Source organism: Drosophila takahashii, chromosome 3L, assembly GCF_030179915.1.
Source record: "Drosophila takahashii strain IR98-3 E-12201 chromosome 3L, DtakHiC1v2, whole genome shotgun sequence".
In the NCBI taxonomy this organism is placed as follows: Eukaryota; Metazoa; Arthropoda; class Insecta; order Diptera; family Drosophilidae; genus Drosophila; species Drosophila takahashii.
The window spans coordinates 28,400,971-28,423,892 of record NC_091680.1 but is presented as its reverse complement, the minus strand read 5'-3'; positions in this window follow the sequence as shown (position 1 = coordinate 28,423,892).

Genomic DNA, 22,922 nt, shown 5'->3' with positions numbered 1-22,922 from the left:
CAATCCCCAGTCTTTGTAAATTATTTTTTGGTTTTTATTTGCTTTGTGATGATTTAGTTTTATTTTAAACTTAGTTTAATCTGTTAGAGGCAATATATATGTGAAAAATCAGTGTTTTTGAATTATGTCACACGAAAATTCATAAGCCTTGTTAGGGCATTACAAAATGTGATGCGTGTATGGCTCAATCAGTTAGTGTGTCTACAAATCCAAAGGTCCCGGGTTCAAGTCCTAGAGAGGGCGACTTGCCTCAAAAAAAGTAAGTTTTTTTTTAATTCCATTTAATTATCATTTACTGTATTTGATTACAAAATAATTATGTCTAAGGACCGCGCCTATTAATTGGATACTAAATTAGGAGAGCGTCAAGTTAGGCATCGTCAAGTACTACACTCATAGAAATTTTTACCTAAATACTAGAAAAGTCGCCCTAAAAATACGAAAAATTTTCTTATTATACGGGTGGCTAGCCCTAAATATACGAAAAATCGCCATGAAAAATATTTTTTAGGGTTAGTTTTTTCAAAAAGGCCAATTTGCCCTACTTTTTAGGGCAAAATTTTATGACGCAATAAATGGATACATATATGTAAAACATGTTATGTACATGTGTTTGTAGTTGACAGGTCGAAACAAGTGAGTTTGAATGGGTAGCCCAGCGGTCTAAGCACTTGCACTTTCAGCTTTGCTGTTTGAAAATACAGGTCGTGGGTTCGATTCCTGTGTGAGTCAACACTTTTTTTTTTATTACAGTTTTTATTACTAATTAAGTTTTTTCGTCCGCATGTTAAATTTAAAGCAGTCTTAAAACCCTAAATACATATGGAAATTCTGAGTTTAAAGACTAATTTATGTTAAGCATGCGAAGAAACGGCCCTAAGTATCCCAGCCAGCAAAAAATTCAAGTTTTTGTATGTATAACCAAAGAGTATACATTATATAGAGAGGGCATAACTCTGACTTTCTGTTCAAACTGTTGTCGGCAAGGGGAAAAGGGGGAAAGAGCTTGTTCTATTTGTATGTCTATATGTATGTGTGCGAGAACGTGGCAACACATTTTCGACAAAATTTCATTTTTGTAATTTCTATAATCTAGGGCCAACATTTAAAAGTCGAAAAGGGTTTTCTGTCCAACATTTTCAACTCGGTCTCTGGTCGTGCTGGTTAAAGCGTTGATCAGCGATGTTGATGCGAGTTCGATCCCCGCAAGGGTCAGACGTTGTCTAATATTGTTTTTTTCTTTTTTCATGTCTCGAAATATATATATTTTTTTTATTATTTTACTTAAAAGCTAAACAATAATTAATGGTAGGGTCTTGCAAAAAAAGAAATCCAATTTTTTTATATTTCTTTTCTTGTAGATTAACATCTTAAGATTATACAAAAAAGTTTTAAGTCAATCTTAAAGAACTTTGGAAGTTAGGATGTAATTAGTAGGGGAGAGTGGGGTAATTTCGTCAGCATTTTTTCAAAACTATTTTTGACACTATCTTGAGACACGTTATCATATTTCAATTTTTATTGTTGAATGCGGTTAGCACCAAGCTTTAAAATGTGACATTCCCCTATTTTTTTAATGACCTTGGTGATTTATAAAAAATTAAAAAGTAAAACCAATTGCTGGGGCAATCTCGCCACATAGGGGGGTAAAATCGCCACACCACTGGGGAAATTTCGTCACCTGAAAAATGTAGGGAACTTTACGCCTGTAAGTATGCCACACTGATCAAGCGTACCATTTTTGTTGACTTCCTATATTTGTTGCTGCTGCCGGTAGTCTGTTCGTTAGCCAGCTCGTCAAATAAAATAATATGTATTTAAAATAGATGCGAATTTACCCTAAGCATAGGGTGGCGAAATTTCCCCAGACAGTACTTTTTTAGAAATAATTATTTTTCTTCCGAAATTAGGCGCGAAGTTAAAAATCACTAAGGCAGAAATGCACATTACAGCACTGTGTATTATATAAAAAATCGTGTATCTTATTCCGTTTGAATTGTGGCATACGGAAAAAATTTCGTCGAGAACTAAATGTAGCTTTTGAATTGTTAAAACACATTTAATATTATAGCTTAATTATAGTGGCCTTCTGTGCAAAAAAATGCATTGGTTGTGACATGCCGTCTTGTGGGACTAAAACAAAAAAAATTATATATTTTTAAGACTTATGGATTCCGAAATATTGCAGGTGACAAAATTGCCCCATACTAGTAAAATTTTTCTAAAAAAAAAATAATTTTTGATTTTGCACGGCTTAATAAAATATTTAAAGTAAAAAAATAAAAAATAAAACTTCCCAGGTGGCGGGTTTTTTCTATTCTTAAACGAAATGTAAAAGCAGAATGGAAATTCGTCAATTTTTGGCGAAGATACAGTGAACACCGCAAAACGTCTTTTTAAAGTGCTCTATACGTGTTTTACATGTGACATGTTTTTCTGTTTTTTGTTTTCTGACAATTTTTAGGCGGTTGACCATAATGGGGAGGAGGTGGGTGGGTGGCTGTGGGTGGTGTTTTTACAACTGTAAGTTTTTTTTATAAAAAATACCATAATACCCTCGACGATGACCAAATTTCCTACTCCCGATGCTTCAACTAATCCGCACACCATGACTTTCCCACCATACTCCCGCCACAGTACTAATTTACTTCTCCGACCAATGCACAGTGGAGTAACAAAGGCCGATTTTGCGAATTAATGTTAAAATCAAATCTCAATAATCTCTAAAAGTAATGATGGCAGTTTATGGTACATTAAATGACCTTTCATAATCTTAAATTGAAATTGCATTTAGTTTTATCCGACCAGAGTTTTCCGTTCTCAAAGTTACACTTTGATTCACATTTCACATCAAGACTATCCAAATTTTACTTTTTCTTCATTTTTAAAAAAATATTAAACTAACAATCTTTAATGTACCAAAAAACTGGAAATGCCATTGTTTTCTTTTAAATGTTTACTAAGTTTTCATTTAAAAACAAAAATTTAGAATTCATATATTATATTTTTAATAAAAATTTTTTTTACACCTTAAATTTAACGTGATTATGAGAAATCTTTAAAGATTTCTTGAAAGAGCCGGGTTTCGCCGTTTTCATATTTACTGAAAATTTCTCTGATATATAAACTTTTAAATGTGCAAAAATAGAGGTGCTGTTTTGTGCTTTTTTTGAGAAAAGTTAATAACAGTAACCTAACCTCAAAAATTAAAAATTTTTCAGAAACAGTTTTATTAGTAAATTTGCCTTGCTTGGGCATATTTTAAGGAAGTAAAATACACTTTTACTAACTTTTAGGCAGCAGAGTTGGAATCTTTTGTTCCTTTACCTCTATCGTTTATAGTTATGGAGATATCTTCACATTTGTAAGCCAAAAAGGTGCGCTTACTCTTTAAGCTTCTGTGGGTGAATTAATTGACCAATCCGAATCAAAATTGGCTCTAAATGCATATAAAACAATTGGATAAAATGGAATAAGACCTATAAGGTTAACAGTCAGACCAAATCGTGAGAATTGTTGTTCGATTTTCAATTAAATTGTTCGAAAAAAAAAAATGGCGCTGCAGTGCACTGCACAGATTGTTAAGAGTGTTTAATAATTTTAGTGTTAATAAGGTATTGATAAAAAAAAAAATACACAAAAAAAAACCAAATTTTTGGTCAAAAAACTTTTTTGCGCCTAAACATCAATCGAAAATTGTTGGACAACATAAGAAATGTTTTTATTTAATATTAAAGATATTAACAATTACCTAAAATAATAATATAATACAAATTTACTGCAAATGCATTGAGACACACGAAAATAACAGAATAACATAGTTTTCGTCTATTTCACTAAAATTAAAAATTAATTTTTTTTTTTAAGTGATTTAAACTTGTTTAAAAAAAAATTTTTGGGCATCGTATCATGCTTGGTTGATTTGATTCCCACTTTTGGCCCCACTGTGCAATGCAGTGAATTTCCGTACAGTTTTCAGTTCGAAATTAAGTTTTAGAATCAACTGACGAAGTTTTACAGAAAATGGCTTTCCTTGGAGCCATTTCAACTTTTTTTGCAGTGTAGTGAATGTTTCTTCTCCTAATCTCTACTACAAAGTAATCCCAATGCCAAAAACCCCAAGTTTGCAGCAAGTTGCATAAAAAATAACCTTATTCAGCGAGAGTCCAATTATTCGGCGAACCTTAAAAATCACATTTTTTTATACCCTTGCAGAGGGTATTATGATTTCAGTCAGAAGTTTGCAACGCAGTGAAGGAGACGTTTCCGACCCCATAAAGTATATATATTCTTGATCAGCATCACTAGACGAATCGATCTAGCCATGTCCGTCTGTCCGTCTGTCCGTCCGTTTCTACGCAAACTAGTCTCTTAGTTTTGAAGCTATCGCGATGAAACTTTCCCAAAAGTCTTCTTTCTATTGCAGGTAGTATATAAGTCGGAACCAACCGGATCGGGCAACTATATCTTATAGCTCCCATAGGAAGGAAACGTTAAAAAATTCTAGCTTTGGTGTTTTTTGAAATATTACCTTCTACTCTTGAGGATATTATTTGTTAAATATTTCCGAATTTCGAATAAAATATTTAAAAAATCGGACGACTATATCATATAGCTGCCATAGGAAGGATCGGAAAATTAATGGGAAAGTAATAGGAAATAAATTTTAGCTTTTTTGGTTTTTATTGTATTCGTTTCTACTTTAAGACATGACTCTTTTTAAATGTTTCCGAATTTCAATTTTAATTTTATCAAAATCGGACGACTATATCATATAGCTGCCATAGGAACGATCGAAAAATTAATGGCAAATTAATTGGAAACAAATAATAGCTCCGTTGGTTTTTATTTTATTCTCTTATACTCTAGGATATGATTTCATTTTAATATTTCAGAGTTTTGAATTAAATTTAACAAAAATCGGACGACTATATTATATAGCTGCAATAGGAAGGAAAGAACAAATAATATTAAAATAATACGAAATTTAAAATTTTTGCGATTTGTAAGTTAATAGGAATGATCTGCAAGGGTATATAAGCTTCGGCTGGCCGAAGCTAGCTTTCTTTCTTGTTATACCCTTGCAGAGGGTATTATGATTTCAGTCAGAAGTTTGCAACGCAGTGAAGGAGATGTTTCCGACCCCATAAAGTATATATATTCTTGATCAGCATCACTAGACGAATCGATCTAGCCATGTCCGTCTGTCCGTCCGTCTGTCCGTCTGTCCGTCCGTTTCTACGCAAACTAGTCTCTCAGTTTTGAAGCTATCGCGATGAAACATTCCCAAAAGTCTTCTTTCTATTGCAGGTAGTATATAAGTCGGAACCAACCGGATCGGATAACTATATCTTATAGCTCCCATAGGAAGGAAACGTTAAAAAAAATTCTAGCTTCGGTGTTTTTTGAAATAAAACCTTATACTCTTGGAAATATTATTTTTTAAATATTTCAGAATTTCGAATAAAATATTTTAAAAATCGGACGACTATATCATATAGCTGCCATAGGAACGATCGGAAATTTAATAGGAAAGTTACACAGAAATAAATTTTAGCTTTTTTGGTTTTTATTGTATTTTCTTCTACTTTAGAACATGTCTCTTTTTAAATATTTCCGAATTTCAATTTTCATTTTATCAAAATCGGACGACTATATCATATAGCTGCCATAGGAACGATCGAAAAATTAATGGGAAATTAATTGGAAACAAATTATAGCTCCGTTGGTTTTTATTGTATTCTCTTATACTTTTGAATTAAATTTAACAAAAATCGGACGACTATATTATATAGCTGCAATAGGGAAGGATAAAAAAAATAATATTAAAATATTACGAAATTTAAAATTTTTGCGATTTGTAAGTTAATAGGAACGATCTGCAAGGGTATATAAGCTTCGGCTGGCCGAAGCTAGCTTTTTTTCTTGTTTTTTGTTGTTTTTGTCGGAAAACTAAGTGTTTTCGTTGAATTATATGTAATTTTTATACCCTTGCAGAGGGTATTATAATTTCAGTCAGATGTTTGCAACGCAGTGAAGGAGACGTTTCCGACCACATAAAGTATATATATTCTTGATCAGCATCAATAGCCGAGTCCATCTAGCCATGTCCGTCTGTCCGTTTCTATGCAAACTAGTCCCTCAGTTTTAAAGCTATCGCGATGAAACTTTCCTAAAAGTCTTCTTTCTATTGCAGGTAGTTCATATGTCGGAACGAGCCGGATCGGACCACTATATCTTATGGCTACCATAGGAATAATTAACAAAATAATAGAAAAAACTTTATAGAAAGTAGGCTTTTTGATTTTTGACAATGTAAAAACAACATTTTTGCTATGCATACCTGCAAGGGTATATAAACTTCGGCTGGCCGGATATTAGCATTAAGTAAAAGCAAAAAAAAAACGACGAATTTAACCCATTTTATTCATTTTTTTTGCATGTTTATTTTATGAAAGTAGGTGTCCGATTAAGCGATGGAGCCACTGTATGTATATATATAACACATATTTTTTACATTTTTATAAATTACTGAAGGCCATTTTTAATTTAACAAACATACATAAATACAATACATGTACAAAATATGTACGTATGTATGCATATTTGGGCAAATGCAGCCGTTTTACCGCTTTAGTCGCTGATCATCTCCAGAGTGGACGCCGTCCAGATGAATACCGGAGCTTGTTCGAGGACGCTAATATCACTATGGACGGCAGTCCATGTAGTGACGAAGCGCACCAGGAGGGTGTGCGAAGGCGACTACTATATATACACGAAGAAATGAAAATCTACTGTGATGGTCCGATCATAATGAATGATACACCTATCGAAAGGTATTGCGAAAACTAACAGGATTGCATACCAAGACTCTAAGAAAATCAATTGGCTTGGGAGAGAGAGCGGTGAAAGTAAAAAAGTGAATATTTCGAAATTTGGAGCTGTTGGGGCCGGTGGGGATAATTGCCCCCTCTCAATGTTTTAGTTGTATTCCTTTTGAAAATACCCGTCGAATGAGGGGTCATTTGTCAAAATCCGACGCTCCGTTCAAAAGTTATAGCCAAAATAAGATTTTCTTCGTCTTCCCAAAATGAAAATTTAATTCTGTTTGTCAGTTTGTCAGTTTGTCAGTTTGTCCAAAACATGTTTTCTAAGATTTGAAAATTTGATATGACGTTCATCACATCGATATAAAAAACTTTTGTTCTACCACTTTTGGAAAAACTCGCTAGTTTAGCGGGAAAACAGCTATAAGTAGCTAAAATTCGGAAAGCCGTAACTTCTATACTACTAAAGCTACAGACTTGTGCTGCATCTCGTTTGAAAGGTATTTTGAAATGCTATAAACGCCATTTATATGCAACTTGTGTAAATGTAATAGTTAAAAAAATATGAACAAAAGACAATTTTTTAAAACTTTTTTTTTAGCTTTTTTTTATATTTTTCAAAAACGGCTCTAACGATTTTCTTTAAAACTTTAAACTGTATAGCCCTTGAGATTCCTTAAATTTTGGTATATAACACATTACTGTAAAAAGTCACGTTTAAAAGTTATTTTTATACGAAAATAGCCACTTTTGCAAGCTCGAACTACTAACGCTCCCTGAGTATTGAATTTTGTGTGAGGGTATCCGAACTGTATTTTAGGGTCATGGAATCAGTAAATTTGCACTTAAGAGTTCCATATAGGAATCTTTTGTTCTACGACTTTTGGAAAAAGCCGCTACTTTAGCGGGAAAAAGCTAAAAATAGCTACATTTCGTTAGTTTGTAAGATCTACACTACTAAAGGTACAGACATGTGCTATACCTCGTTTAAAAGGTATTTTGAAATACTTCAACGCCTTTTTAACTGAATTCGTTAAAATACAATAGTTTAAAAATTATGATTTATGACCAATTTAAATTTAAATGTTTATATTAGCACCTATGAGAGCAAAAGTAAACAAACAAAAACTTCTGATATCAAATAAAAACACCTCTTAACGAGGTAAAAAACTAGTGACGAACGCACCTTCAACATACAAAAGTTCTGATATCAACATTTGTGACGAAAAATTATTACACTCGTCATTAAATAGACTTTCTAATATTTTCTCATTCGGCACGCTGCAATAGAAAATGCCTGTGAAGGGAAAAAGGCTGGAATAGTTTGCTAGGGCGGGCCGAATGAGAAAATATTAGAAAGTCTATTTAATGACGAGTGTAATAATTTTTCGTCACAAATGTTGATATCAGAACTGAAAAAAGTAAACAAACAAAAACTTCTGATATCAAATAAAAACACCTCTTAACGAGGTAAAAAACTAGTGACGAACGCACCTTCAACATACAAAAGTTCTGATATCAACATTTGTGACGAAAAATTATTACACTCGTCATTAAATAGACTTTCTAATATTTTCTCATTCGGCACGCTGCAATAGAAAATGCCTGTGAAGGGAAAAAGGCTGGAATAGTTTGCTAGGGCGGGCCGAATGAGAAAATATTAGAAAGTCTATTTAATGACGAGTGTAATAATTTTTCGTCACAAATGTTGATATCAGAACTTTTGTATGTTGAAGGTGCGTTCGTCACTAGTTTTTTAAGAGGTGTTTTTATTTGATTGAAGTAAACATTGCGCTGCCCACGGTCAGAAAAAACCAAGCCAATTGCAAGATCCTTAGTTTCCCGGCATCTGGAGCGGATTTCAAGGTGGTGTTCGTAAAAGGGAAGAAATTTAAATATACTTGAATTTTAAATAAGCCCAAAATAAGCAAATATTAAAATTTTCACAAGTAATTTTCACAAACATAAACATAAACAGACCTCAGCGTCGTTTACAAAATAAACTAATGTCAAACCATTAAAATACAAACGCGTCGAATAACATTATAAAGCGGTAACACTTTTTCTGTTCGAAATAACCGGGTTCCACACCAAAGCATCCTGGCTTCACACCAGAAGCGAAAATCGAAACTGCGGTATAGAAATTAAACTCAGAGCATAAACTTAACACTAAGTATTTAGTCTTAACTTATCACTATTAAGTGCATTTTTCCACTATGCGGTTTTTTCGGTATTTTTGTGTATTTTCGATTGGCAACGCGATAGGCGGACGTGAGGTGTTTCCATTGGCAAACGCGTCTGAAAACAGCTGTTCTGCTATTGTCATTTGCGAGCTGAAGTTAACAATGGATTTAAATAATTTGTTTTTTTATAATTTCAGTCAGATGTTTGCAACGCAGTGAAGGAGACGTTTCCGACCGCATAAAGTATATATATTCTTGATCAGCACCAATAGCCGAGTCTATCTAGCCATGTCCGTCTGTCCGTCTGTCCGTTTCTATGCGAACTAGTCTCTCAGTTTTAAAGCCATTGCGATGAAACTTTCCCGAAAATCTTCTTTCTATTGCAGGTAGTACATATGTCGGAGCGAGCCGGTTCGGACCACTATATCTTAAGGCTCCCATAGGAATATTCAAACAAATATAAGAAAATTCATTGTAACTTTGTAGGAAGTAGGCTTTTTGATTCTTGACTACTTATGTTTAAATAAAATTAAAATAGAAACGCTGAATCTGGAATTCCTGGAACTGCACAGAGTAAGCATTACTTTATCTACAAGGGTATATAAGCTTCGGCTTCAACGTAGCCAAATCCCACAGCGCTTTGTGTAAATAATCCTTTTCACAAACAAAAAAAAAAATTTGTTTATATATAATTTACGGAAAAGTTATTTTCGATACGGAAAAGAAGGAAGTAATAAGATAATACCCAAAATTACAAAAAAAAAAAGGTCAATGTGCAATTTTTTTAAAATTAAATTAAACTGACGTCACTATTAAAAGCAACAATAAAACTGCAGCAGTAAATGTTATCTGGTATTATTATATATTTTTACAAATAATCAACGATAACAATTAAAATTCTTGAATAAAAAAAGTTCGTCACAATACCCTACAAAAAGTTCGTCACGATACCCTACAAGGTAGACTTGGAGCAAAAACAGCTTCACTTTCAAACGGCGCAAAAGAAAACAGAAAAGGAAGTTAACTTCGGCCAGCCGAAGTTTATATACCCTTGCAGATATGCCTACTTAAAATGTTGCTTTTACATTGTCAAAAATCAAAACGCCTACTTTCTACAAAGTTACAATGTTTTTTCTATTTTTCTTTTTGATAATTCCTATGGAAGCCATAAGATATAGTGGTTCGATCCGGCTCGTTCCGACATATGTACTACCTGCAATAGAAAGAAGATTTTTGGGAAAGTTTCATCGCGATAGCTTTAAAACTGAGGGACTAGTTCGCATAGAAACGGACAGAAGGACAGACGGACATGGCTAGATGGATTCGGCTATTGATGCTGATCAAGAATATCACTATGGACGGCAGTCCATGTAGTGACGAAGCGCACCAGGAGAGTGTGCGAAGGCGACTACTATATATACACGAAGAAATGAAAATCTACTGTGATGGTCCGATCATAATGAATGATACACCTATCGAAAGGTATTGCGAAAACTAACAGGATTTCATACCAAGACTTTAAGAAAATCAATTGGCTTGGGAAAGAGAGCGGTGAAAGTGAAAAAGTGAAAATTTCGATATTTGGATAAATGCCCCCTCGCAATGTTTCCGTTGTATTCCTTTTGAAAATACCCGTCGAATGAGGGGTCATATGTCAAAATACGACGCTCCGTTCAAAAGTTATAGCCAAAATAAGATTTTCTTCTTCTTCCCAAAATGAAATTTAATTTAAAAATCACTATGGACGGCAGTCCATGTAGTGACGAAGCGCACCAGGAGAGTGTGCGAAGGCGACTACTATATATACACGAAGAAATGAAAATCTACTGTGATGGTCCGATCATAATGAATGATACACCTATCGAAAGGTATTGCGAAAACTAACAGGATTGCATACCAAGACTCTAAGAAAATAAATTGGCTTGGGAGAGAGAGCGGTGAAAGTGAAAAAGTGAAAATTTCGAAATTTGGAGCTGTTGGGGCCGGTGGGGATAAATGCCCCCTCGAAATGGAATCAGTAAATTTGCACTTAAGAGTTCCATATAGGAATCTTTTGTTCTACGACTTTTGGAAAAAGCCGCTACTTTAGCGGGAAAAAGCTAAAAATAGCTACATTTCGTTAGTTTGTAAGATCTACACTACTAAAGGTACAGACATGTGCTATACCTCGTTTAAAAGGTATTTTGAAATACTTCAACGCCTTTTTAACTGAATTCGTTAAAATACAATAGTTTAAAAATTATGATTTATGACCAATTTAAATTTAAATGTATATATTAGCTCCTATGAGAGCAAATGTAAACAAACAAAAACTTCTGATATCAAATAAAAACACCTCTTAACGAGGTAAAAAACTAGTGACGACCGCACCTTCAACATACAAAAGTTCTGATATCAACATTTGTGACGAAAAATTATTACACTCGTCATTAAATAGACTTTCTAATATTTTCTCATTCGGCACGCTGCAATAGAAAATACCTGTGAAGGGGAAAAGGCTGGAATGGTTTGCTAGGGCGGGCCGAATGAGAAAATATTAGAAAGTCTATTTAATGACGAGTGTAATAATTTTTCGTCACAAATGTTGATATCAGAACTTTTGTATGTTGAAGGTGCGGTCGTCACTAGTTTTTTACCTCGTTAAGAGGTGTTTTTAATTGATTTAATTTAATTCTGTTTGTCAGTTTGTCCAAAACATGTTTTTTAAGTTTTGAAAATTTGATATGACGTTCATTACATCGATATAAAAAACTTTTGTTCTACCACTTTTGGAAAAACTAGCTAGTTTAGCGGGAAAACAGCTATAAATAGCTAAAATTCGGAAAGCGTAACTTCTATACTACTAAAGCTACAGACTTGTGCTGCATCTCGTCTTTTGGTAATCTTACACCCTTTCGAAGTCGGACGTGTTTTTCAATCGCTCCCTCATATTTCTGCCCCGCGTTGTAAATATTGTGACTATTTAGCTACTGTTCGGTTTTATCACTATGGACGGCAGTCCATGTAGTGACGAAGCGCACCAGGAGAGTGTGCGAAGGCGACTGCTATATATACACGAAGAAATGAAAATCTGCTGTGGTAGTCAGATTGTAATGAGTAGTACACCAATCGAAAGGTATTGCAAAAACTCAAAGGATTGCATACCAAGACTTTAAGAAAACCAATTGGATTGGGAGAGAGAGCGGGGAAAGTGAAAAAGTGCAAATTTCGAAATTTGGAGCTGTTGGGGCCGGTGGGGATAAATGCCCCCTCGCAATGTTTTAGTTGTGTTCCTATTGAAAATACCCGTCGAATGAGGGGTCATATGATAAAATCCGACGCTCCGTTCAAAAGTTATAGCCAAAATAAGATTTTCTTCTTCTTCCCAAAATGAAAATTTAATTCTGTTTGTCAGTTTGTCCACTTGTCCAAAATATGTTTTTTAAGTTCTGAAAATTTGATATGACGTTCATCACATCGATATAAAAAACTTTTGTTCTACCACTTTTGGAAAAACTAGCTAGTTTAGCGGGAAAACAGCTATAAATAGGTAAAACTTGGAGGGCCGTAACTTCTATACTACTAAAGCTACAGACTTTTGCTGCATCTCGTTTGAAAGGTATTTTTAAATGCTATAAACGCAATTTGTGTAAATGTAATAGTTAAAAAGATATGAACAAAAGAAAATTTTTTAAACTTTTTTTTTAGCTCTTTTTTTATTTTTTTCAAAAACGGCTCTAACGATTTTCCTTACAACTTTAAAGTGTATAGCCCTTGAGAATCCTTAAATTTTGGTATATATCATGTTTATGTAAAAAATCGCGTTTAAAAGTTATTCAGAAACGAAAATAGCCACTTTTGCCAGATCAGAACAACTAACGCTTCCTGAGTGTTTAATTTTGTGCGTGGGTATCCAATCTGTATTTTAGGCTCATAGAATCATTTCAATTGTTTTAAGGAGTTCCAAATAGGAAACTTTTGTTTTACGACTTTTGGAAAAACCCGCTGCTTTAGCGGAAAAAAGCTAGAAATAGCTCAATTTCGTTAGTTCGTAAGTTCTACACTACTGAAGCTACAGACATGTGCTATACCTCGTTTAAAAGGTATTTTGAAATACTTAAACGCCTTTTTAACTTAATTTGTTTAAATACAATGGTTTACAAATTATGATTGACCAATTTAATTTTAAATGTACATATATACTAGCTCCTATGAGAGCAAATATAAACAAACAAAAACTTCTGATATCAAATAAAAACACCTCTTAACGAGGTAAAAAAATAGTGACGATCGCACCTTCAACATACAAAAGTGCTGATATCAACATTTGTGACGAAAAATTATTACACTCGTCTTTAAATATACTTTCTAAGATTTTCTCATTCGGCACGCTGCAATAGAAAATGCCTATGAAGGTAAAAAGGCTAAAATAGTATGCTAGGGCGGGCCGAATGAGAAAATATTAGAAAGTGTATTTAATGACGAGTGTAATAATTTTTCGTCACAAATGTTGATATCAGAACTTTTGTATGTTGAAGGTGCGATCGTCACTAGTTTTTTACCTTGTTAAGAGGTGTTTTTATTTGATAAGTTATACTTAACAACGCCGTTCTATTCCGATAGCCGAAGTTGCACAAGACAGTTTTATTGTCGAGTTGTTTTAACATATTCAATTCGACGAAAAGCGCAAGCAAAGACATCGCCAAACAATTTGCCTAGTTTGTTGTTGTTTGGCCCTGTTTGCCGTTCTCTGCCGCAGTCTACCGCTCTCTGTTACATCGCTCATCTACTTGTCGCAAAGTAACGGAACTTCTGGCGCTCGCACTCAGCGGACGCTGATTCCACCCATGGTGGAACTATACAAGGTGATCTCGTCGCGAGAGCTGCCCTCTTTTGAGGACGTTATTTGTGCCATCTATCTACAGTGGCTCACAGCTTATTTCGTGCAGAGAAATACAGCAATACGAACACGGGAGAGCAGCAATAGTGCTTTCCCTTTCTTACACGTTGCGCTGTTGTTGCTTGATGCAAAGTTGTCAAACTAAAATCGTTGTCTTTACTAGTAGGTCTTGCAAATACAAAAATTTTATTTTACCACTTTGTGAAGAATTGATGAAGCAATATGAGAATAATTTTTTTATTCGGAAACCGCGTGTATTCCGGCGTACAGAAATTTTTTAAATTTAAATTCTCTTAAAAAATACTTAATTTTAAAATTAAAAATTTTTTAAATTATTTTTCTGAAAGACATGAACATATCCCACAAAGTTGCATACCAAATGTTGAAATAACTCAAACGAGTCTCAAGTGATGCATAACTGAAAAATCGGAGCTTAATTAAAAATATTAGAAAGTGTATTTAATGACGAGTGTAATAATTTTTCGTCACAAATGTTGATATCAGAACTTTTGTATGTTGAAGGTGCGATCGTCACTAGTTTTTTACCTTGTTAAGAGGTGTTTTTATTTGATAAGTTATACTTAACAACGCCGTTCTATTCCGATAGCCGAAGTTGCACAAGACAGTTTTATTGTCGAGTTGTTTTAACATATTCAATTCGACGAAAAGCGCAAGCAAAGACATCGCCAAACAATTTGCCTAGTTTGTTGTTGTTTGGCCCTGTTTGCCGTTCTCTGCCGCAGTCTACCGCTCTCTGTTACATCGCTCATCTACTTGTCGCAAAGTAACGGAACTTCTGGCGCTCGCACTCAGCGGACGCTGATTCCACCCATGGTGGAACTATACAAGGTGATCTCGTCGCGAGAGCTGCCCTCTTTTGAGGACGTTATTTGTGCCATCTATCTACAGTGGCTCACAGCTTATTTCGTGCAGAGAAATACAGCAATACGAACACGGGAGAGCAGCAATAGTGCTTTCCCTTTCTTACACGTTGCGCTGTTGTTGCTTGATGCAAAGTTGTCAAACTAAAATCGTTGTCTTTACTAGTAGGTCTTGCAAATACAAAAATTTTATTTTACCACTTTGTGAAGAATTGATGAAGCAATATGAGAATAATTTTTTTATTCGGAAACCGCGTGTATTCCGGCGTACAGAAATTTTTTAAATTTAAATTCTCTTAAAAAATACTTAATTTTAAAATTAAAAATTTTTTAAATTATTTTTCTGAAAGACATGAACATATCCCACAAAGTTGCATACCAAATGTTGAAATAACTCAAACGAGTCTCAAGTGATGCATAACTGAAAAATCGGAGCTTAATTAGAAAATTATTTTTTTTAAATAAACGGTAAGAGTTTAAAAAAAATAAATAAAAACCGATCCTTATATTTCAATCCTCTATCGAAAAAAAAAGTTTCGATTGATTCTGAGATTTGACCCAAATTGGCCTGTCACGTTTCACGTGGAATGAGCGGGAAAACAGCTATAAATAGCTAAAACTTGGAAGGCCGTAACTTCTATACTACTAAAGCTACAGACTTTTGCTGCATCTCGTTTGAAAGGTATTTTTAAATGCTATAAACGCAATTTGTGTAAATGTAATAGTTAAAAAGATATGAACAAAAGAAAATTTTTTTAAACTTTTTTTTTAGCTTTTTTTTTTTTTTTTTTTAAAAACGGCTCTAACGATTTTCCTTACAACTTTAAACTGTATAGCCCTTGAGAATCCTTAAATTTTAGTATATATCATGTTTATGTAAAAAATCGCGTTTAAAAGTTATTCAGAAACGAAAATAGCCACTTTTGCCAGATCAGAACAACTAACGCTTCCTGAGTGTTTAATTTTGTGCGTGGGTATCCAATCTGTATTTTAGGCTCATAGAATCATTTCAATTGTTTTAAGGAGTTCCAAATAGGAAACTTTTGTTTTACGACTTTTGGAAAAACCCGCTGCTTTAGCGGAAAAAAGCTAGAAATAGCTCAATTTCGTTAGTTCGTAAGTTCTACACTACTGAAGCTACAGACATGTGCTATACCTCGTTTAAAAGGTATTTTGAAATACTTAAACGCCTTTTTAACTTAATTTGTTTAAATACAATGGTTTACAAATTATGATTGACCAATTTAATTTTAAATGTACATATATACTAGCTCCTATGAGAGCAAATATAAACAAACAAAAACTTCTGATATCAAATAAAAACACCTCTTAACGAGGTAAAAAAATAGTGACGATCGCACCTTCAACATACAAAAGTGCTGATATCAACATTTGTGACGAAAAATTATTACACTCGTCTTTAAATATACTTTCTAAGATATTAGAAAGTGTATTTAATGACGAGTGTAATAATTTTTCGTCACAAATGTTGATATCAGAACTTTTGTATGTTGAAGGTGCGATCGTCACTAGTTTTTTACCTTGTTAAGAGGTGTTTTTATTTGATAAGTTATACTTAACAACGCCGTTCTATTGTCGAGTTGTTTTAACATATTCAATTCGACGAAAAGCGCAAGCAAAGACATCGCCAAACAATTTGCCTAGTTTGTTGTTGTTTGGCCCTGTTTGCCGTTCTCTGCCGCAGTCTACCGCTCTCTGTTACATCGCTCATCTACTTGTCGCAAAGTAACGGAACTTCTGGCGCTCGCACTCAGCGGACGCTGATTCCACCCATGGTGGAACTATACAAGGTGATCTCGTCGCGAGAGCTGCCCTCTTTTGAGGACGTTATTTGTGCCATCTATCTACAGTGGCTCACAGCTTATTTCGTGCAGAGAAATACAGCAATACGAACACGGGAGAGCAGCAATAGTGCTTTCCCTTTCTTACACGTTGCGCTGTTGTTGCTTGATGCAAAGTTGCCAAACTAAAATCGTTGTCTTTACTAGTAGGTCTTGCAAATACAAAAATTTTATTTTACCACTTTGTGAAGAATTGATGAAGCAATATGAGAATAATTTTTTTATTCGGAAACCGCGTGTATTCCGGCGTACAGAAATTTTTTAAATTTAAATTCTCTTAAAAAATACTTAATTTTAAAATTAAAAATTTTTTAAATTATTTTTCTGAAAGACATGAACATATCCCACAAAGTTTCATACCAAATGTTGAAATAACTCAAACGAGTCTCAAGTGATGCATAACTGAAAAATAGGAGCTTAATTAGAAACTTATTTTTTTTAAATAAACGGTAAGAGTTAAAAAAAAATAAATAAAAACCGATCCTTATATTTCAATCCTCTATCGAAAAAAAAAGTTTCGATTGATTCTGAGATTTGACCCAAATTGGCCTGTCACGTTTCACGTGGAATGAGCCTTAACTGAACCTGCTGCTGCCCTTCACGTTGAACCCATCTCAACCGCTGCTCCAATAACAGTAGCTCTTGTTGCTCCTGCTCTTGCTAGTCCATCTGCTAGCGTACGGCGCAAAACTGGCGTTGTTTCGGGTTCCGCCCAACTGGATACTCGTAAAGCTGACGCCTCTGCAAGTACTACTGCCCCTGTGGATCCACCTCTCATGGGAGTACCGCCACCCTCACGGTCCTCTGGATCTCGTATAAGGGCTGTCAGCCCTCGCAGAGCTATTTTGTATCCCGTCTCGTTCCTGATGCTACACCTGATGCCGTTAATAACTATTTATGCTCTAAACTCGAAGCTACATCCGATAATTTTATTGTAACTAAATTTAATTTTAACCATGCGCGCAAAATTTCTTCATTTAAAATATTTCTTCCACCTTCTCTATTATCACGAGCTCTTGAACCTACATTATGGCCTGAACACACGATAGTTCATGAATTTTTGCAAAAAGATTCTAACCCGAGTTTCAAAATTACCAATCCAAAAAACTAGATAACATATTCTCCATCCACTATCAAAACGTAGGCAGTCTTTTGGGTAAACTGAGTCAAATTCATATTAATAGTGCTGCCTTTGACTTTGATGCCATCGCCTTAACCGAAACCTGGCTTAATTCTTCTGTCTTCGATCATGAAATTTTTATTCATAAGTTCACCACTTATAGAAGGGATCGTCCTTCTTTTGCGGGTGGGGTCCTTATAGCAGTTAAAAACGATTTTTCCTCTGAGTTGTTCCCCTACGCCAACAATGATGAAATTGAATTTATTGCAGTAAAAGTCCGCGTCGGTGCTACTTTTATTTTCCTAACATGCTCATACATCCCTCCTTGCTCCGATATAAGCGTTTATTCAAGCCACCTTTCTGCCATTCAACTTGTGATGTCAGCCTTAGGCTGCGCTGATAGCCTCATTGTGATGGGTGACTTTAACCTTCCTCTCGTTTCATGGCTTCCTTCCGATGATACAAAATTTTTGTTACCTAACACTACTCATGATTTCATCGAAGGGATAACCGATCTTTCTCTTGGTCAAATTGACTCCGTAAAAAATATCCGCGACAGACTTCTATAGACCTGATTTTTGTAAGCGATTCTTCGCTTGCAACTGTGTCGAGAGCTAACCCGATATCCCTTCCGGAAGATCCTTATCACCCAACCCTAGCTATTTCTGTTGAGTTTTCCAGCCCAAGTTCAGATCCTGTAACTGCGTGCCCTGCTAAATGTTTCAGAAAAACGGATTTTAACGGTCTTAATTTACACCTGTCGGGGATCGACTGGTCATTTTTATATGCATTCCAGGATGTTCTTTTCCACAATTACAATACTTTATCTGATATCCTCTCCCCAAATGTAACTTTAAGTTCTTTACCGTGTACAAATTTACAATTACCTAAATTCAAATATGTAAATTTATTATTGTATACCGCATTTAATGCCTAATTGTTAGTTTTATTGTTCAAGTCTAAGTTAGCAGTTAATCGCTAAATAAATAAATATAAAAGGTATTTTTTAATGCTATAAACGCCATCTATCTGCAATTTGTGTAAATGTAATAGGTAAAAAGATATGAGCAAAAGAATTTTTTTTAAACATTCTTTTTAGCTTTTTTTTAATTTTCTCAAAAACGGCTCTAACGATTTTCCTTACAACTTTAAATTGTTTAGCCCTTGAGATTCCTTAAATTTTGGTATATAACACATTACTGCAAAAAGTCACGTTTAAAGTAGTATTGAGTATTGAATTTTGCGTGAGGGTATACGAACTGTATTTTAGGGTCATGGAATCAGTAAATTTGCACTTAAGAGTTCCATATAGGAATCTTTTGTTCTACGACTTTTGAAAAAAGCCGCTACTTTAGCGGGAAAAAAGCTAAAAATAGCTAAATTTCGTTAGTTTGTAAGTTCTACACTACTAAAGGTACAGACATGTGCTATACCTCGCTTAAAAGGTATTTTGATATACTTGATCGCCTTTTTAACTTAATTCTTTTAAATACAATGACTTACAAATTATGATTGACCAATTAAAATTTAAATGTATATATTAGCTCCTATGAGAGCAAATGTAAACAAACAAAAACTTCTGATATCAAATAAAAACACCCCTTAACGAGGTAAAAAACTAGTGACGATCGCACCTTCAACATACAAAAGTTCTGATATCAACATTTGGGACGAAAAATTATTACACTCGTCATTAAATAGACTTTCTAATATTTTCTCATTCGGCGCGCTGCAATAGAAAATGCCTGTAAAGGGAAAAAGGCTGGAATAGTTTGCTAGGGCGGGTTTGTCGTTACGTCATATCACTATGGACGGCAGTCCATGTAGTGACGAAGCGCACCAGGAGAGTGTGCGAAGGCGACTAATATATATACACGAAGAAATGAAAATCTGCTGTGATAGTCAGATCGTAATGAGTAATACACAATACACCAATCGTTAGTTTTTAAGTTCTACACTACTAAAGGTACAGACATGTGCTATACCTCGTTTAAAAGGTATTTTGAAATACTTAAACGCCTTTTTAACTTAATTTGTCTAAATACAATGGCTTACAAATTATGATTGACCAATTTAAATTTAAATGTATATATTAGCTCCTATGAGAGCAAATGTAAACAAACAAAAACTTCTGATATCAAATAAAAACACCTCTTAACGGGGTAAAAAACTAGTGACGATCGCACCTTCAACATACAAAAGTTATGATATCAACATTTGTGACGAAAAATTATTACACTCGTCATTAAATAGACTTTCTAATATTTTCTCATTCGGCACGCTGCAATAGAAAATGCCTGTGAAGGGAAAAAGGCTGGAATAGTTTGCTAGGGCGGGCCGAATGAGAAAATATTAGAAAGTCTATTTAATGACGAGTGTAATAATTTTTCGTCACAAATGTTGATATCAGAACTTTTGTATGTTGAAGGTGCGATCGTCACTAGTTTTTTACCTCGTTAAGAGGTGTTTTTATTTGATATGAGATTCGACGAGTTCGTCACATTACCCTACTCGTCAAATTACCCTACACTCCCCTAATTAAATGAGTCCAAAACCTCAGTAAACTAAAATAAATGATTTGTTTTACAAATATTGGAATAATTAACATGTATCGAGAACTTAGCTATAAAAGGGCGGTGATCACTGTGAATCCACATTCCACAAGCATCTCGTTTTGCTTAGCACCAGATCCTCCTTCTTTTTTAGATGACTCCCAGCTAATCGGGGGCCGTACATCTAGCCCAATTTGGCGCTCCTGGCCAGCCATTTGACAGGGGGACCCGAGAGTCCGGCTCATTCGGTCAATGGCCCAAAGATCGCATTCCAGTTTCTAAAAAGTAAACAAATGCCAGTTAAAGAAACATCAAGTAAATTAAATTGAATTACACATACTTATGCGGTTATTCCACTACATCAGCGGTCGGCACACACATACGCTGACATTTTGTTTTATATTTGTGTGAGTAATTTGCACTGGGCAGCTCATCGATGTATGTGTGCAGACCGCTGTTCTACGTTATACGTGTGCGAGCAGCGCGCCGGCAGAACAAAATCCTATGCTCACTTAATAGGGCGCTGCCGACCGCTGCACTACATTGTTCGGGTCATTCATTAGTGCAATTTTTTCTCAGCATATACAATTTTACGTAGGTGCGAGCAAGACAGATATATGTCGGCTGCAATAAGCAATCAATGAGCAAATTGTAAAAACCGATGGGCACTTTTGGTATTTTTTTTTTAGTATTGTAAAATGCCTCAATACGGTACTACCTGAACCGATGAGCAATGAGCAAAATTGAATCTAAAAAGTACAATTTTGCTCATTTATTAGAGCTACTGTGAAATGGGATCAATAATAAAAATTGATTTGATTTTTTTTGGTTGAATTGCCAAACCTTTTGCGTCTAATAACACCAGTTTACAAAAAAAAATCGATGAAATATACCATGAATGAAACCTTTGTTTTCCGGTAAGGTACGTCTTCCTGATTAAGAAAATGACACTTAAAATTTTTTTTATGGATAAATTTTTTTTTAAAGTGTAAAAAACGTTTTTGACCCTTTTTCAATTTCTAACTTGAGTTGTGGCTAACCGATTTCAACCATAAATAACTAATTTAACAGGTAATAGAATGCTCTCCAACTTTCTTATACACTGCATTGAGTTCCATTCATTAGTTTAGAAGCTACATTTCGTCAAAGTTGAAAAAGTTAGAAAAAATGCAAAAATGCTGGCATAAATGGCTTCGTTAAAAATACACGCCTAAAACCGAAATTAGTTTTATGACTTATACTTAAAGATACATCTTTCAGTCAACTAACAAGACCATCAACAAAAAAATCAATCAATAGTTCGATTTTATATCGATTTTTTACGTTGGGAAAAACGGGTATTACAGCTCTGTTAGAGCCCTGTTGTGTCAGTTAACAGCTGTAAACGGCCAAAAAAACACCGTTGTCGCAAGCTTCAAAAATGCATATCAAAATAATTTGCTGGTGGATTGTAATAATCAATAGCTTGTTTTTTTTGTCAAAGCACCTTCTACCAGTAGAAGTTATAAAAATAATTTCGGTTTTTAGGCGTGTATTTTTAACGAAGCCATTTATGCCAGCATTTTTGCATTTTTTCTAACTTTTTCAACTTTGACGAAATGTAGCTTCTAAACTAATGAATGGAACTCAATGCAATGTATAAAAAAGTTGGAGGGCATTCTATTACCTGTAAAATGAGTCACTTATGGTTGAAATCGGTTAACCACAACTCAAGTTAGAAATTAAAAAAGTGTCAAGAACGTTTTTTACACTTTAAAAAAAATTTTATCCATAAAAAAAATTTTAAGTGTCATTCTCTTAATCAGGAAGACGTACCTTACCGGAAAACAAAGGTTTCATTCATGGTATATTTCATCGATTTTTTTTTGTAAACTGGTGTAAGGTGCTATAAACAAATATGAACAATACAAAAATTATTTTAGTGGCCTAATTACTCCGTTGCCAACTAAAAATAACTCGCATATTTCTATATAAAGACATAACTGCGTCTATAAATTTATATAAAATTGCCTTCCTAAAAATTAATGCCGGGTATGATAAAATTAAAAACAATTACAGATGTACTTTAAACAGCCCAAAACATAAGAATAACCGCATTACCATTTGCAAAATAAAATAAACAGCACACAATTTTTCACTTTGTAGTTTCACGTTTTTCGTAGAATGCCAGCGGCGAATCCCCCAAGAAATGCATTTAATACGATAAGATATAACATAAATACTCACAAATTAAGAATTCACAGCCATACTATTTTTTCGAAGACTTTTCGATGTCCCTTTTGATATGACCAACATATCAATCTTTCAAGTATTCATATTAATATTTTACGGATTCATACACTCAGGGAAAAAATTGTTCTGATTGTGTCTGAAAACGTGTCTGTTTGAGTCTCAAAAATAGCTTTATACCGTTTGGTATCATTATAAGAAAATATGGTATTATTTTAAGAACGGATTTTTAAGACCGCTGTTCTTACTTTAAGAACGAAACGTACTTAAATTTATATTTATTTTTAGTAAAAAAAATAAATTTCTTTGAATGCTCCTGTAAGCATTCTGCCATGGAAGGAAATAATTAGTAAATTAACAATTTAACTTTTTTAATACATTTTTGTTTT